This window comes from Phasianus colchicus, chromosome 13 (genome assembly GCF_987193195.1).
Source record: "Phasianus colchicus chromosome 13, bPhaCol1.hap1.1, whole genome shotgun sequence".
In the NCBI taxonomy this organism is placed as follows: domain Eukaryota; kingdom Metazoa; phylum Chordata; class Aves; order Galliformes; family Phasianidae; genus Phasianus; species Phasianus colchicus.
This window is the reverse complement of record NC_143448.1, coordinates 3,840,305-3,857,370: the sequence shown is the minus strand read 5'-3', so window position 1 is coordinate 3,857,370 and position 17,066 is coordinate 3,840,305. Positions and strand designations below refer to the sequence as shown.

General features: G+C 39.7%; 1 long non-coding RNA gene across 1 annotated transcript in view; it reads right to left on the bottom strand.

Annotated features, from left to right (window-relative positions):
* Nucleotides 1–16,360, bottom strand: part of LOC116243706 (uncharacterized) — a 49,566-nt gene extending 33,206 nt beyond the window's left edge. Inside the window, exons 1-2 of the long non-coding RNA XR_016470872.1 lie at nt 16,027–16,360; nt 8,109–8,211 (exon numbers count right to left, since the gene is read on the bottom strand). This is a non-coding gene — a long non-coding RNA (uncharacterized LOC116243706). The remainder of the gene's footprint in view (nt 1–8,108; nt 8,212–16,026) is intronic.
* Between the last annotated feature and the right edge of the window lie 706 nt (nt 16,361–17,066).

The following is a 17,066-nucleotide window of genomic DNA, read 5'->3' as shown; positions in this document are numbered from 1 at the left end:
AACAATAATCTCTCAACATTAACTCCTTACTGAAATTTGCATCACATTTAAGAGATTACCATAAAAGGACATTTTTTCAGTCCCTATGCATTACTGAGAAACCATGCCACTATTTGCAGGATCCTGCAGGAAGATAATAGCACATTAAAAACAAAACAGTAAAGCTAGAGAGCAACCTTAGCTACCAGTTCCAGAAGTCATCACAGAGACACACAAGGTCACTTTATAGCCTTATGTCACAGCATTAATCTTTCCATGACACACACAGACTAAAGCAGCTGGGAAAACCTGCAGGCACCACAGCGTCTCCACGTCTCCAGTAGCATTACAAGGCCACTGACACAGCTCAATTAATCAGTGTGTGCAAGAGTGTGTTCCCGGTAAGTTATTCTTCTCTACCTACTACCTTATTTGTTCCCTTTTTAACTGTAGACACTCACATTTGAAGTGTAGCACTGCTGTGGTGGCTTCCAAACCATTTGGAAAAGAGAAGGACAGTAGTGTAAAGTAGTGTAAACAGCATAATGCAGATTCACAGCTACAGCTCTTCCCCTTTGAGAAATGGACCTGAATGCACTCCTTCTCATGATGCTGCAGAGTGCCCCTCACTCAAGCACTGGCCTCTCTACCATCTCTGCAGACTGCAATCTATAGGATTTTTTCCTTATTTTTTTGTTTCCTCCTTTCAAACAGAGACGAGTTGGGTATGCTTGAAAGATGAAGATACAGCTTTCACTTCAAAGATCCTATGGCCAGTTATTTCTATTTTCTAGGAGAGCTACAAGGACTACGACACGATTCTAGAACACTGAGAATCTCCACCAACTTTTAAGAACATATTCAATGTTGAGGCAGAGGCAACAGTGCTTACCATTGAGTAAGGGGAGGGAGAGTACAAACTCAACTCCCCTTCTCTCGTATGGGAATTAGAGAACTGATTAGAGGATCTGCTTCTGATCCCTTCCACTGATTTTACACAGACAGGTGGCTCAGCTGCGTATCTTCTATTCTCACTCCAACTCCCTTCTGAAGAGCCCAGGATGCTAGTCTGGTAGGACACGTGACATGCCAGCAGCATTATAAACCCTTCATCTCATTGGAGAGTTGTAGATAACTCGTATAAACCCTTTATTAGATAGAGCTCAGCTCAAAAGGGAGAAGTCTCAGCTTTAATTTCATGTGAGATTTCCTTCTAAAGGCTGAAATGTTATAAGATCCAATACAAATCCATCAACTGAGTGCAGTTAAAGAACTTTAGACTCATCCCAGCAGGCATAGGTCACAAGCATTTTTATAGTTAATAGCTTATAGCCAAGAATAAGACAACTACAATACACTATACATTCACTGGAATTCCTTATCCTACAAACAAAGCTGCAACAAAGCACATTTCTCACACAGTAAGTTTACTTTAGCAAGCTTCAACTGAAGAGCAGTGCTCTTCAGCCAAAAGGCATTCACTAGAGCTGTGTTTCAATTGTCCATATAGAACTGGGGATTTTGTTTCCTTTTGCTGTGCATATGATACAGAGTAGATAAGAACTGATGGATTCTAACTCCAGACATTTTACTTTGTACTTAAGTGGACACTCAGGTGCCTATGAGACAGAATACACTGCAGAAACTGGATTAGAAGCATAGATAAGTACATGTGCAGGAAATAAGAATGGTACTGGATGAAATATTTGTTTTGCTGTGCTGCTTTTTTCTAGCAAGAGTTTGCTAAATGTCATTTATGGTCAACATTCAAATAATAGAAAAAAAACTTTCAATATAAGCCCTTCCTTAGTGGTCATAAAACACCGAATAATCAAGCATAGAGAACTACATCTATACTTACATCTATAGGGAAACCACAGCAGTCATACCCCAAAACAGTTTAAGACAAAGTCTCTCAGAGAAGGGAAGGCACAGAGGGACTGGATTTTCTACCCCTACCCATCCAAATCCAGAGAGGAACAAGGTCCCCCAAGGCCCTGCCTACTACTTTGGGTTCTTAAAAAGATTTTAATACAAATTTCAAGGAAATGAGTATTATACCTTAATTCCTTTTCCTGCCACAAGCAGAAACCCATGAGCAGTAGGAAATGTGCTTATTTTTATATGGCTGACCCTATTTTGATGACTTCCATCATCAAAATTATGGGTTCTGTTTCCCTGATAGCTATAGTCCCAGAAGAAGCTACCACCTTTCAAAGATGACCAGACTGCCAATAATTTGCTAGAAGAATTTAAGCATTTTAAAACAAACAAAAGCTCCAATGGTTACTATTAAAATGTCAGAACTCTATGGTAAATGCTGAAACTATTGACATTTTAAAGGTCAACTATTTTATACTTGCAACACTATAGAGAAGCCCTTTATCATTTCAGTGGTACTGTTCATTTTTTTAAACTTTATATTTGTGGAATTTTATTTTAATTTTCATCATTTCTTGCAAGGCAGCATTATGTCCAATTTAACTCCAGCACATATATCCAAACCTAGAGTATTTTCTTTGATTTCCCCTTCCATGGCAGCAGGCAGAATTGAGGCAAAACCTATCATGTACCTTTTCTGTGTTATCTCTTGCCCTCCCTCTGTCTAGAAAACAACATTTTTACAGTGCAGAATGACAATCAAGCATGGCTACTGCCTGCCAGCCTCACCAACACCACCACAGTAGGGCAGGAGTATTCCTAAATGGATTCATTCAAAAAACAAACAAAAAAAAACCTCTGTTTTCCTTAGTTAATTTCAAAGAGATAAACAGTGCAATATTGATTTGGGAAATATTACATAAGTTAATACAGGCTCCATGGCTGAGAAGTGCTCTGCATAAGCTGCTTCCCTTGCATGTCTTGCATGTAATGGACGTCCACTGGCTTCAAGACGACTGATCAAGCTACCCGTATATTAGCCAAAATTAAAGATATTTGCTTATCCAGAAACAAAAACAAACAAAACCTACTTTCATATGCAAAGGAATTTAGCTAGAAAAAATAAACAAAAACATGTCTTCAAAGTTTTCCCAGGAGGGTTCATCAGCCCATGAGTCACAAAAGAAACTCAGTAACATGTATTGCAGGAGTTCAGAAATGCCCTTATCACAGATGTGTGGTCCCCTCAATAACAGCTAACTGCATTAACTCTTCCCACAATCCCAAAATGTCTACATAGGCAAGATTTCCAGAAGACTAATGTCCATTTAGACTCCATTATAAGAGAGCAAATCTTCAAGTTGCGTTAAACACAATTGGATGCCAATTCCAAATCTTTGATTGTTGCTATGCGTGCATAAAATTAAGTACTTTGCCTCCCTGCCTGGTCTGCTCTGTTATAACACTTCACACCATGATGTTCAGAGGCTCTTGTTACACATTTCACACATTTGTAGCTCTGCACAGCACAATGGAACCAAGATTTATTAGGCCTCTAGCCATAATACACAGAAAACTAAGAAATATTCTAAATAAATTCCCTTTTCCCCCACTCAAGTGGCTGTTTTACTTCACTTACTGACAACTGAGCCCCAGGAGAGAGGTAACAGACAAAGGAGAACACACAAAAATATTTGCCTTACTCTTTCAAAGCAGTAACCAACATCCCACTGTTTTCATAATCTTTCCTATGTCAAAGGCCACTTATGTTTAACTAATTAAAAATAAAGCCAAGAAAGAACAAACCAGCAGAGTAAAAGAAAATGAGAAAAATAGATTCAGGAAGTATGAGGAAAATGGAGTAAATGTGAAAAAGAAAAGGGCTAAAATGACTCAACCTCACAACTCCCAGATAATCTAGGGAGACATTTTTAGATATGTGTCAATGAAATCACATTTAAGAAATATTACCCTTGATATTTTTCACTCATCATTTTACACTTTTACCTGGAATTTTCCATAGCTGCTACACTCCAGTGTTCAGCCAGTAATCATCAACAACATAAGACAAATATTTGCATTGTTTTTGTAGTAAAATACATCCCTGCTGAAAGTAACTGCCCAATTTATTGCTTTTCTAATGTCATTTCACTAAGTCCAAGCATGAACTTGAAATAAATATTTTAAACCTTAAAAATAGTTAAAGTTTGAGTGATGTTTAAAGAACTACCAAACCCTTAGTCAGATCATGAGCAATATTAGATAATCTATTGCTGCCAATTGAAATAATTGATACCACGTATGAAGGAGCAAAGGAAGTAAGAAATGCATTCATTTCAGTTTAAAGCAAACCGATTCAAGATACTTCAGCAGTCTGAGGAATGGCAACAACCACAAGAAACCTCACACAAGCTGTTACAGGATTTGTTTCTTCACACTACTCTCTATAGCCTACCAGTTTCTAAAGCAGTATCCCAGAGCATACTGCATTTCAGATGAACAGTTAACTCCAAACCAAACTTCCACACCTTACTGCACAAAGTTCCACACAGAGCTAAGCCAACTCTGCAGCTTGTAGCTTAGCCCTCTTGCTATCACTGCAGCCAAAATAAGGATAATCCTACTCAGTACCTTAGAACAAATGAAAAAACACCACTAAGTGTCTCCTCCAGCATGCAGTGTGGAATCTAGGCCACATTCCAGGGTTTGCTATTTCTGTAAAGCAGGCTTGCAGGTCATCGTCTCATGCATCTTCCACAGACTGCAACCCTCCAAAAATTTTTATTCAACTCTGATCACATTAGTAATATAGCTTCAAGGGTTTTCCCAGAAAACTATCCTCAAAGGAAAATTAAGGCAGTGGTGAAATAGAAGGATGGGAACACACAGCTTGGTAGCATTTTGTAAGCTGGTTTACTAAACTATTCAAGTTACCACATCAACAGGAATCTATGGTAAAAGATCAGTTCAAACTGACAAAAGATGCTTCTGATTAATCTAGTCACTCTGCAAATATCTTTAAAGAAGCACAGACTAACTACTTAAAGTTGTGTTAACACAGCTCATTTTTGATACCACATAACTTTGTTTGAAATGAGCTCATAAGGACTTGTTCCTCCAAATGAAGGTTGATTCTGAGCTCAACTATTAGAAGAGTGACTTCTGTATATGTTGTTTTTTTAAATTGATACCATTGAAAACATCAGTAATTTAATATTAAAGATACCATCACAAAAATTAGCTAAGTAGAAGGCACACTGATGGTTCAAGGCCTACTAGCCTGTCCCAACCAGAGTGCAATGTGGGGACACCAAGTGGAACTGTGTCCAGTCTAACACTTGAAGATGCTTTCCTCAAAAGAAGTTCGTTCAGGAACTTAATGGTTCTACAGTATGGATACATTCCATTCTCTCTGGGGCTTTTTATTTCATTAAAATCAACTCACTATTGCCTTACTTGAAGAGTGTGAAGTTTGAGAGAGAGACTATTGATTACCACCAAAGGTGAGAATGAAGTAGAGAGGGGGGTTGATTTGTGTCTCTCTATGTATATATGTATTTTTCTTTTAAAAAGAGCAGTTTTTGAATAGAAAGAATCTTCAGGATTCTATTCAGTATTACAGCATTTTTAGTATATTTTTTTTTCCCCTCTGAGGCAGAAAATGCATGAGTCTAGCAAAACTGATAAGTAGTATATAATACAGCAGGGAACAAGGTTTGATGACTTCCAATATTCTCTAAAGACTATTAAAATATAAAGAAAAAACTCATACGGCAAGCCAGTTCACTTTACAATTTGTGAAGGTGAGCTTCAAAGATCTGAATCCAACTTCAGCTTGAACTTCTGGCTGCTTATCTAAACAACCAAAAATCTCAGGAGAACAGACATTTTCCTGAACTAAAATCTCTCAAGTTGGGACAGTGGTGGGAAAAGAGAAGAAACAGAAAAAACAACTTTTATAATGTCAGAGCTACAGATCTTCAAGCCTGGATGCAGCCTAGAAGAGAAGCTGAACACCAGAATGAAATACAGTTTAAAAGGATAATGACAGAACATTTTAAAACTTTTGAGATCTGATGAGCCTTGGCCAGAAAACAAGAATCCTACAAACCAGTAAGTGCTTTGTTCTGCATCCAAACAAAAAATTAAAACTTTCAAAGTACATTTTCTAAGACAGCAGAATTAAAGAAATCAAAACTAACTCAGCAACCACAGCCCAGCAGTTGGACACTCATTTTACAGATTCTCTTCTCCTTGTACCAGATCTAGAAAAGCAGAAATTCAGACTCACGTATGCAGTAAAAATCCTAATGCTGAGAATTTGCAATCACACCTTGAAAACCTTTGTCTCCCTTTAACCTTTGGGAAGGATGCCCCAATTATTTCTGGTTTATTTCTGCTTATCTATGTCATTCATGTGTAGCACAAGCTTGCACAGAAATTCAAAACACTCCCATCTACAAAAGGATAATACTTCTGGTCTACTTGTACTTGCTTATTTGTTTTCTTCGAAGGTCTGCATGTTTGAAGGATGATAAATTTTCTGATACAGCTGGTAAAAAACTGCATTGTCATTTAAGTTTTGGGCTATTTGGGGATAAAGTTCTTTCTTAAATATTAGAAGTACATCAGAAGCATTTTCTTTTTTTTTTTTTTTATTAGTCAGTCTGTAGCTGCTGATCTTCCTGATTTACATTTGGTTGGAAATGCCACAGCTTGCATTGCTAGAGTTTATTCTCCTGAAGAAAGCCTCTCCAGCAGTGTTATTTAGGGGAAGAACAGAAGTCTAAATATAGGTCTTCAAGATACACTGCACAGCTCTAGCAGAAAAGGGAAAGTCCAGAAAACCCCAGCTAGTATTTGTTATGAGGTTTCCTTCACTAGTCTGGTTAGCCCAACTACTCATTCATGTGTTGATACTGTGTTTTGCAGTTAGTGAAACTGCACACATCTGCAACCAAAGTCTGTTTTACCTCCTAATCACTTTCAAACATCTCTTTCAGATTCTTCTTGCCGCTCTTTTTTTTTTTTTTTTTTTTTCAAATTCCTAGTTGAATGGCTGAAAAAAATATTTGGCCATTAAGTTTCCTTGATAAATGAGAACATGTACTTTTGTGAGGCAGATGCATGAAAAGCCAATTCTTACTTCAGATTTGGAATATTTAGCAGCCAAAAAAAACTTGGATTATAAAACAAACAGGACAGAGGAGTAGCTATACACAAAGCTTGTAAAGGTAAGGTGCTAGTTAGGAGGGGACTGGGTGTCAAGGTTACATACACACTGGGGAAAACACAGTTTTTGAAGGAATAAGCTGAAGACTACATAATGAAGTGCCAAAGTTTTGAAGTTGAAGTCCTAGTAACAATCAGTACTTTTCAATAAATTAACCCCTATGTGAGGCAGGATGCAACAAAATGCTTGGCCAACACATTGTCATTCTTGAAAAGAAGGTCAAGAACAGAATACTTCCTGTCCTTTTAGGTAAATGCAGCACATCATCTTCAAGTCACACTACAGGCATTGCAAAGGTCTGCTGCCAACCTCTCAAAATGGGTGAGTGTAGTTGCCCATTATCACAAGCTTAGTACACTTGCTACTCATATCAAAGGACGAATGCTTACACTGGAACAGAAAACAATTATCTGTTGTGTTTGGCACAGCTCTGACATTCTCTTTTCTTAATGATAAACATTTAAACTATCTAAATGCAAGAAAGAACATTATTTTGTAGCATCTTGTACTTTTGTCCACCATTAGAAGATTTTTCTTGCTAAGTAAAGCCCCTACAAGGAGTTTATCTACAAAGGGTAGTATTGGCAGCATGTCCTACAAGTTTTTAGACTTGTTTCCAGACTGAAAACACCACTTAAACAGTCAAAAAAAATTAGAGCTGAGACTATCAACAGCACAAATTCCCTATATAATTTTCTCAGAGTAATAAATTAAATTCTCCAAACCAAAGTTAAACATATTAGTAGAAGACTTCACCAAGAGCCAGCCACTACAGTATAACAGAACATGCTAATAGCCAGAACACCTCAGAGACACCACCATTTTGTAATAAGTAGCATAGCCAACAACGTAGCGTTTTTACTTTAGTAAAATAAAACAGATTACTCCAGCAGGGCTCATAACTGCAAGCAGCAAACATTTCAACAAAGAATACATTAAATGCATGCCATCATTAACACCTGCTTTCCTCAGTCTTAGTTTTAGATATTTTTCCACAAATATATTTTTCACTTACCTTGATGACTTCATTTCAGGAAGTCCCATTTCTGTCAGGTCATTGGTTTGAAGAGTCTGAAGTTTTATCTTGGGGTAATTTCACCATGGTCTCAGCAATAAAGCTAAAAGAAACATTTTAAAAGCTGTTTAGAAGTTGCATTTTTAGGGCACAATATCTTCTATAAAAAAAAAAAAACAGTTTAAAGTACAACACTCACAAGGAATCATAACTAAATAAAAATACACACAACTCTGCCACCTTAACTTTTGACCATCATTCTATACAATGTTAATTCATAGTCTTTTTACACGATTTCAAGAGCATGGGGGAAAGTGATACCAGCCTGCTAGGAGAGCTATATAGCCACAGTATCCTATCCTTTTGAGTTTTCTTGTTCCATCTCCAAACAGATGGACTTAGAAAAGTTCAGGAGTCAGCACACCAGAAACTCATATTAATTTACTAAAGACTATTACATTTGCTACCAGTTAGAACTTACGAAAAGCAGGAAAAAACCTCCATGAGCAAGGCTGAATAGTTGACAGCATGCTTATCATTAAATATTTGAGTTGGAAAGAACCTTTCAAGGTCATCTAGTTCAACTCTCCTGCAATGAACAGGAACATCTACAGCTCAATCAGGTGCTCATAGCCCTGTCCAGCCTTACATTGAATGTCTCCAGGGAAAGGACACCCACCCAACCTCTGGGCAGCCGGCTCCAGTGCCTCACCTATCCTATTGTAAAAAAGTTCTTCCTTACACCCAGTGTAGATCTCCCTTCTCTAGTTTGAAACCATTTTGCCTTGTCCTATGCCAGCAGATCCTGCTAAATAGTTTGTCCCCTTCTTTCTTACAGCTCCCTTTTAGATATTGAAAGGACACTATCAAATCTCTCCAGAGCCTTCTGTTCTCCAGGCTGAACAGCCCCAGCACTCTCAGCCTGCCCTTGTAGGGCTTTCTGAGCTGCAAGAACGCATCGCTGGCTCATGTTCAACTTACCATCACTACCCCCAGGTCCTTTTCAGCACAGTTGTGCTTTATGCTCACAACCCCCAGCTTATACTGATAGCAGAGGTTGCTGTAACTGAGGTGCAAGACATTGCACTTGAATTTATTGAACCTCATGATGTTCACCTGGGCCTACTGCTCCAGCCTGTCTAGGTCTGCATGGGTGGCATCCCTTGGGTGTGTTGATCACACCACACAGCTTGGTGTCATCTGCAAACTGCTGAGGGTGCACTCAATCCCACTGTTGAAGACATTAAAGAGCACAGGTCCCAGTACTGACCCCTGAGGAGCACCACTCACTGATCTCTATCTAGACATTGAGCTATTGACCAACGCTGAGTACAATCTTGCAACCAGATCCTCATCCATTGAGCAGTCTATCCATCAAACCCATATGATATTTGCAGAGAAGGATATTTTTCCTTGCACCAGTACCACCAGCAAAAAGAGTAGCTCAGATGCCAATCTATTGGCAGTGAAGGCAAATATACATACACATTAATTACATGCACATTAAATGTTTTAGAAAGTGCTTCAGTAAATATACAGCATTGCCAGAAGGTGCATTAGGCACTGCACAAAACTACAAAGGCTACTACGCTTAGAAAGAAGTACTGAGGATTATATAAATCCAAACAGGATAAAGATTCTACTTCCTTTTAATTCCAAACATGCAAGGAAAGAGCAGCAGATTAGGTCATTTCTTAAGCATAGACATCTCCAAGCAAAGGGAGTAATTAGCTACAAAGGACTCCCATAACTACACTTACGCTGTGTTTTGAGAAAAGATTACTAAAGAGAAATATAACATTACCATGACATCTGTCAATCAATATGCTGATTTGTGGAGTAGAACACTATCATAAAATTCAGATTAAACAACTTTTATAATCATTCTCAACCCCAATGTCACATAAGTTCACCAGAAAATACTTGTTTTCTATGAACTTTTATAAATATACATCTAGAGCTAAGAAATGTATTATTGCCATTTTGACACTGTGTGCATCCACAGAGAGACTGAACTTGGGACAGAACCATGAGGGAGATTTAATCCGAAGGCTTACTTGGCCAAGATAGCTGTTTTAGTCATCTGCACCCATAAACAAGATCAGACCAAAGCTCTTTTCCTCTCTCTCATTCTCCAAAAGCAACAATAGGATAAATTCCTACTTCAGATTTCACAATCCAGAAGAGAAGCATCTTGGTTCCTGCCTTCTGGAGAAACTTCAAAAGAATGAGGACTGCACAAACAGTCCTGCAATATTGGGCCAGAGCCATTGGTAAACAACAGCAGTTGAAATCCAAGCATAACTGACCAGTTTGTTATCCCAGTACCCAATCCCAATTCCTCGTCTCTTAAAGCTAACATAAGCCATCTGTTATTTGATAATTAGAAAGAAACAAAGGGCTTTTTCAACAGGTAGAAGTGGGTTTAGAAAAAAAGCTGTTTTGTTTCTATCAAAACTAAGTCTCTTGGCTCCTTGCAACACAAAATTTGTGAAGTAGTCATAGAAATACAAGTGAAGTTTAATACAGGCACAGAATTCTCCAGCTAAATTTGCTGAGTGATTATGCCAGGGCTGGTTTATAACCAAATACATTAGTAGATCCTTCCCATGGTATACATTTCAGAGACTGGGTTTCAGAAACAAGCCAGCTCCACTTTTGTGCATCCCCAAATATCTGAGGCTTTATTTTTAGATATCTGCATCTTACATATTGCTTCAGAGCTCAAACTCTCACCTCAGGCCTTTCCATGGACTTGGCCACCCCACTAGCAGGCCCACTGGCTTTTCCTCAGCACTTACAGAAAGCACTCAGACACAGAAGCACTGTGTCAGCAGCCTCACCAGATGGCACCCAGAGCATCTGAAGTTTTACCTACTAAAGCAAGAAAAAGATGGGATGCCCACGTGGCATTCCAGTCACACTGACTCATTTTTCTTCCTCCTTTGAGGACAAAGGGAAAAACACACCGTGACCTGTAGCTGAAATTTATCTACTGTATTTAAATCACACTGAACACTTTTTTTGTCTCTCCAGGGCAGCCCTCTTGGGACTGCATTATGAGAAGGAGACAGCGAGAATTAAGTAGTTTGAGGGGCCATAATTAGACAGAATTTCTTGTAAGTGGTTACCATAGTTAATTTTAAATAAAAATGGTCCTCAAGAATATGCCTTCCCCCTCTCCCCACTACTCTCGCACAACCATAAATCACAGGAAGGGCTGGCCAGCACAGCCCCCCTAACTCCAAGTGTGACTCGCTAAAGCTCTTGATTCCTGGAGCACTGTCACAATGGGATGTCAGCCCATGCAGCCAGTCTGAGGTAAGAGGTGATGAGATGGAAAGGTAAATGTTCACTGTAATCTCAGACTTGATAGACAAGTCACCATCCAGAAACACAGATCTGCCACAGCCTCTAAAACAAAACAGAGCGCTCGAGACTACATCTTTGGACATTGCTTATAGTTAAGTTCTTAATTTTTGAGTATTCTAATAGATCTTTACATAGCCAACATCTGGGCCTGCCTTCTCACCAGCCACAAAGAGCAGGAAGACAGTGGATGGCAGAGGAGGATGTTGAATGCAAAACTCAGGTCCTAGTAGCCAGTGCTTCTTAAGCATGCTTACCTAACCAGAGCACAGGTGACTTGAGGTCAATGACTGCCATCCATTCAAATATCTGGAATTAAAGAGACTGAAAGCAAACCTGTACCAGATGCCACTAATAAGCCTGCAGGAAAATTGAGCTGAGGGATCACTTCTCCATTCTCTTCAATGCCTACAATGCCTTGGGTTTCAGCTGTAACAGTAACCACTCTGTAACATCTAGGGTTGAGAGCAAGGTGATGAATTGCTGCTTCATATGGCAAGTTACCAGAACCAGCAGTCCAATTGCCTTATTTGATAAGCTTCTTCACCAGTTTCAACAAACGGAAATACTGTTTTCCCCCTACTAATCAGACTTCTGGAATGGTTTCATGCTAGAAAACACTATTAATATCATTATTCAAAAAAAAAAAAAAAATTTACTAGTTGTGAGTCATAATCAAGTCAGTAAAACACTCCAATATGCAGAAAATTGGGAAGTTACCTATTATGTCTTTGCAAGCAGTTGGGATTGTGACCTTTACACTTGCTGTCAAAGTATGCTTCATGCCATAATATCATAAGACTTGGCCTCAAAGAACAAGCACCGTGCATGAGAAATTAAGGCTATATTGATTCTCACACATTCTAGCCGTCTAGTACGGTTGCTCTGTAGGCAAACCTGCTAGAAACACCTGCAGCCACCAGAGCCATGCCTACATACAAGCTATGAGAACAGCACACAGCACGGGACTCAGAGACCACTGCTTAACATCTGCTCATGGATTATCCTTTTAACAGCGTTGCAATGAAGTACCACTCACTCAAGCAAGCTACACCCAAACTCAGTTAAACAAAATAAAGCTCAGCTTGCTGAGCTCACCAAGAGAGGCTTCTACTCTGATAACCTGATCTGCCTTGCTTTTGCCTGTCTTAATACAAAATGCCAGGTCTAAAGAGTAAGGACCAGAAACTCATCTTGGTCCGCTGTAGTCATGCAACCCCATTCAAGGAGATGTGGCTTACCGTGTTACAAATCTTCACATTTTGAAGCTTTCTGGTTGCTGGAAAGTTTAATACACCAAGTGTAATTAAGCTGTTCTGGAGTCCCTCAGAATTTACATTCTTACTTGTAACTGTGTATCAGTAATAGAATAAAAAATAAATCCCCATACTCTCTGAAGCATGATAGGAGCATGAGTTATGGCAGATACGTGCCATAGTTCCCCCTTTTCTTATAGGCTATGCAGCATGATAAAAGATTGAATATGCCTCTGAATTAGATGCCTCCTGCTTTTTGTCTAGACTTCCAGCTGAATAGTTTGTCACAGCAGTTACTCTTCTTTTAATCACGTGTATAAGAGACAAAAAAACAGGACTGTGCAGTTTGCTCATCATTGGAAAAGCAACTGTTTGATGTTTTGGTAACATTGTTACCAAAAAACAGAAGGACCCTGCACTTGTGAAAACAGGTATGTTTAGAGAGGAAACCTGATTTACTTTCAGTGCAGAGTGCCAGGTGCAATATTTCTACAAATCAAACACAGCCTCCTGCTCATTCAGTTTGTTTCGTGTTATTTTTTTGGTTTGTTTTTTTTTTTTCCTACACACTGCACTACATTACTCCACCTTGTTAATAGAGAAGAAACATCTACTACCCATATATGCATTGGGTTAAGCAAGCGTGGTACCCCATCCCCTTTTAGCTACTTTCCCCAGCCATCTGGGCTTGAGCAGGGTTGTATGGGGGTCTCACACGACCCTCAGTGGTTGTCTGGGAGTGCCCTCCTTACTCGTCCTGCAGAGTCCTTATTGCTTTTCCAGCTGAAGCTTTAGGTCAGGCAGCACTCCCAAGAGCCAGATACATCTCATAAGTCATTGCTAGGATCTCAGTCAAGTCAGTATTAACACTTTTACTGTTCATTTTCTTCTTCTTAATCTGATACAGACCATAAACTCTCCTCTACAGGCCCAGTCATTGCCAGCCTAGCAAAAAAGCAGTTGCTTTGAAGCTAAACAGTGGAACTCTTGTCACCTATAAATACTAACCAGAACAGAAATACTAGTGAGGGTGAAGAGTTATTAAAGATAAAGGGCAATTTTGTTATGAGATCAAGCAGCAATAAGCCAAGAACAAATCTAGGCTTGAAATCAGAAGGCTTCAGAAGAGTTCTTGAACTAGACTTTAAACCTCAATAGGTTAAAACAAAAAACAAAAACAAAAAAAAAAAAACAAACAAACAACAAAAAAAAACTTAGGTATTTACAAGGTAGAACTCAAGTTTTAAAGAAATACATCTGTTTTTCCACATTCACAAAAGAGATTACATTAGTTCAATCTTATTACTGGTCGTAGTTTATTTGCTCTTAGCCAGGCCAATACGATGCCCTAATTTAAATGTGTAAATCACTTATTTTAAACATCTACTGTTTTAAGACCTGGAATCATTCCCTTGCTAAATAACAGCCACTCATCTGAAGTTTCAGAAATTGCATCTCTGGTCATTTCAGTGCTTGAGCTCAGAAGCCTTTCATGCGAAACATGGAGACTTCTACAAAGATGAGAAACAAGGTATTTTGCTAGTAATAAAAATACAGAAAAGCACAGGTTATTAGTGAAAACATACACACGCACTGGATGCAAAGCTTCATTTCATGATGTTCTTTAGACTTCACTGATTGCCCTGGATTTTGACCTACCAGTACTGCTCCTAGAACCCTCTGCTATTCTTTATGGTAAAAAGCTCTTAACAGCAGTGTAACAGAGGGGAAAAGCACAGCAATGACAGCAGAACAACAAGGTCCTAGGCTGCAGAAGGCAAGGACTGGTTCAAACACAACAACTGTGAGTACAGAAATAAAAGAGACTGCTTACCTATAGAAGACCCAGGAAGGGAGGTTGTATTGAGCTGTGAGTGGGCCTCTTCTCTCCTGTAACTAGCAGTAGAACTAGAGGGAATGGCTTCAAGCTGCACCAGGGGAGATTTAGGCTGGACATTAGGAAATACTACTTCTCTGAAAGAGTGGTCAGGCAGTAGAATGGGCTGCCCAGGGAGGTGGTGGAGTCACTGACCCTGGAGGTGTTCAAGGAACGTTTGGATTTTGTGTTAAGGGACACGGTTTAGTGAGTACTATTGGTGATAGGTGGATGGTTGGACTGGATGATCTTGAAGGTCTTTTCCAACCTTGTGATTCTGTGATTTATCTTACTTTCTTCTTCAGTAATCACATTAGCATTGAAGTTAGTATAACAGCATTATTACCCCAGATAGATAATAGTACTATTAACTGAACATCACAGGTGGGCTAAGCCCCAACAGAAGTCATTGTGGTACTCTGGAAAATATTTTGATATTTCAGGAAGAGGATGAAGCAAGTATAGTCTGAGAATAGGTTCTTTTTTGCATGACATTCTTTAACTTTTTGCTGTTTATCATAATGCATTACTCCTTTTTTTTTCCCTCACATTTGCTTCTTCTATTTGCCACAGAGCACTATTAGCCTTATAAAAATTACTCATACTTTTCATAACTTCTTCATACATTCTTCCCTCCCAAAGCTGAAAAAATCTTTCAATATCACAATGAGACTGCCAAATGAGCTGTAACTATTTATCATTTACAGCTGGAGACAAACTTTGCTACACATAAAATGACGGGTTATGAAACAACAGAGGCAGGAATCCTCCATGACAACAGAATTGAATTTAATTGATCTCCCCATGGACATCATTAAAGATGCTTCATCACCTACAGGGCTAAGTCTCCAGAATGACATCTGTGGTGCCTAACATCTCACGTGCCTGTTAGGGTCTGTTCTGTTTATGTAGTCATTACTGCATGGTCTACCTTGGTTTCATTGCTGGCAGGAGCCACGAGATCTCTCTCTCTGAAGACTCCAGAATTTCACCCAAACCAGTTTGGGGAAGAATTGGGAAACTTTGAATGGTCACCCCTTAACCCACACCTTCCTGTGAGCGCTCAGATAACAGTAAAGTTTGTTTAGTGCTGCCTCCTGCTCTGTCAAAAGCCTGGCCAATTTAGGAACACCTGACTTAAATCTCCATTGCTCAGGGCAGCCAGGAGCATGCTCAATAAACAGAAGACAGCAGTTTGTAAATCCAAGTTCACTGCAAACTTGCAGTTAACGTGAAATCTTCTTTCCCCTGATTGGGGGGGAAAAAAAAAACCTCCTCCCTCCCTCCCCACCTTGCACAACCATTATTTAATTCCAATCAGGGTAGGCATGCAGTGCAACTGAAATCATTCCCAGCTGGTGCAGCACGCTCCCTCCCAGCCACACTGTGACTGCAGCTCACTGTGCAGCCTCCGTACCTCAGCAGCTGGGCTAAAAGATGGGACGTTCTGGGAGCAGGAAGAGTTGAGTTTGTCTCCTCCCTTTTTTTTTTTTCTTTTGTGCTTTGATTGAATACCTTAAACTCCCTCACATCAGCAGTTTTATCCTCACTTAGCTTTGTTAACCATACAGGCTGTCAGTAGTGTATTCTTCCCGAATCAGAGTTACTGCTAGCTCACAGTACAGGACATACTATCCCCCAGCCAGCTCTGATTACTACTAAATATATCACAAACATGTATTTTGTGAGAGTTGTAACTGCTTTCACTGCTGCTAGCTCACAGCATCGTGTGGGGATGCCTCCCTCAGCACCGCCCTTCTGCTCCCCGATAAAAAGGCGGGAAAGCAGCGGCTCCGCCAAGCCGCCGCAGCGCTGCGCCGTGAGCGCGAGCCAGCAGCGGGTTTTCCAGCCTCAGCGCCGCCACGTGGCGAAAGGCGGGAACTGCAGCGCCGGGCCGCGAGCGCCGCCGTTGAGTTGCGTCGTTGCAGGTGCGAACAAAAAGACGGGTTCATTCCCAAGGCCCCTGTGAGCTCCAGCATCTCGCAGAAATTCACACGTGTCACGGGTGAGGTAACCCAGTGCAGCGAGTTTGGAGTGTCTGTATGAGCCACAAGCTTTTTCCATGACGCCGGTATATAGAACTGCCGAGATCAAAGCTAACCAATTCTTTAGTTACAATGGTGAGATCCATTTCATGGACAGTTTTGTGAGGCACACTTTAAAGTAAAAGAAATGTCAAAATCAAGAGGAGAGCAGCTTTTCTAAAGTACATAGACTTCTTCCTCTCAACTTTTATCAGTGGGAATATTCGCTTTTTAAAATGTTGTTCTTCTAAGTTGCCTTCACTGCTTCTTAGAAAATCTGCCACTTTCTGCTCCATTTAAAGACATTATTGAGTTTCCCTAAAAACACCAATGGGCACGTTGTAGAACCCAGGATCTGATTGTGGAAATATGGTTAGTAGTGAGATTTTAATGAGATTTTGATACTTAAAGCTGGTGTGAGAAGGGTCAGGCT